Source organism: Nomascus leucogenys, chromosome 12 (assembly GCF_006542625.1).
Source record: "Nomascus leucogenys isolate Asia chromosome 12, Asia_NLE_v1, whole genome shotgun sequence".
NCBI classification, from domain to species: Eukaryota; Metazoa; Chordata; class Mammalia; order Primates; family Hylobatidae; genus Nomascus; species Nomascus leucogenys.
Window position 1 is genome coordinate 37,247,465 of NC_044392.1, and position 1,771 is coordinate 37,249,235.

General features: G+C 40.3%; 1 pseudogene; it reads right to left on the bottom strand.

The window, feature by feature from the left end:
* Positions 1-660: 660 nt before the first annotated feature.
* On the bottom strand, positions 661-1,518 carry LOC100599534 (annotated as a pseudogene).
* Between the last annotated feature and the right edge of the window lie 253 nt (positions 1,519-1,771).

Below are 1,771 nucleotides of genomic sequence, written 5' to 3' on the forward strand. Positions count from 1 at the left end.
TATGGGGGCTTGGACCTCACTCCCTACCTCCAAAGGTGGAGCTCCAGGCAGGTAGGTCTTGCCAAAGTTTAGTCAGCAATTCTGATGTGTACCACAGAGAACTAACTATTGGTGCAATGTTTCTCCATGCATGTGCACAATCTTTATTTAGCATAAGTGAAGATGATTTGTCAATGGTTCATTTTATAAGATAACCACTGTAAGAATTCCTTCCTTTGTCTACCCTGGCTGCAGATTACCCAGCAACAATCACGGATAAAATGTCAATTCCCTTCATAACCAAAGTTAGAATTTTAAGTGAATGTTTGCTTTTCACACTTTGCTTCTTTTATGTGGTAGAGCTAGGATGTATTTTTTGACTTCTTATTTGTAACTAGTTTCACTGAAAATTATTCTGGTTTTAGTGTGCTGCTAAATCTCTTGTTTTAAAGATAAAGAGATGCGTAAATTCTTAAAAAAAGAAGAACATAAGGAAAACATTAATCTTAGCAATTTCTGATAAAAAGAAAAAAAACCCCTGTTTCTAACTTACCACTGATTTTTACTAAACTTTTAAACTTTAGTTTATGCAACAGGATCACAATTTATTTCCCCAGTTACTCACACTCAGATTGTTTCAAATCCCCAACAGGGAAGTCCAAATCATCATGCTGCGGATTCCTATGCCTTAGCTTCTGCAGTGTTTCTCTGCAAAGGGGCCAGAATGATCCCAGCATTCCTGTCTTCACCCTCAGAAGACAGATTATGCTTTTCGATGATTACAAATTATGCTTTTTGATTTATTCTTGGACAAGTTCTCATAACAAGTAGTGAATGCTCTGTCCCCTTCTGAGGGCTCTCCAGATTGTTGTAGATGACATATCATTAGTGATCCATTCATTCACTATGTGAATGTTGCTCCAGTGTTTTCACAGCACATCAGATTCATGGATGAATTTCTGAGCATCATTTCCAGCCTGAGTATACATGTGAACTCATAGTCTGCCACAATTTGGGTGATGTCTTCTCTCTTCCACAAATTGGGAACACCAAAGGACTCCAATAATCTGTCCCACACAGCAGCTTGACCTTTGCTGTACCTTCTGTTTTGGACTCCAGAGCTTTCTTTCAACTGGAATCCTGTCTTTGTTCAGTCCACTTCCTCTTTTGTCCAGGCCTTTCTAGCATATGCAAGTTCTGCTGGTTATCACAGTTACTAGCCTCCAGTTTCTCCTGATGGTGTATAAGCACCTTAACAGTCTCTATCTGCTCCTTCTGAAGACTTTTCCGTGTATCAACTTCCACTCATTTGGCAATCTTGGTGGGCAAGTTTTGACACGATGACCCAGTGATGGGTAGGAATGAGTCCATTCTCCTGGTATTGCCAACAGGAGAGATTATGTCTTTGACAACTCTGTATCTTCCTGTTCCACTCATGTAGTCCTTGGCCAGCTCAAACAACCTGAGGTGCATGTTGGTGATAGGATTAAAAGAACCACAAGCAAGGAGAACCACTTCAGTCTTCTCTGAATTTTCCATGGTAAGAGGTTGAAGTTGTTGATTTCAGTAGAAAACTGTGATGCCTCCGTTGTCTTTTCCATGCTTCTGAATTTGACACCTTCCCTCAAGGCATGTCCAGATGCAGGGTTTTCCTTAAAGACCCTCTCAGCTTCACTAGGAAAAAAAACTTAGAAAGGCTGCGGTAGGCTCAGTCAAGGGAGAAAATGTTTCCTCAATCTTTACAGTTGCTGTTCTTTGGATGGGGCCTTTTGCTTTTATTTTCTTTGATGCC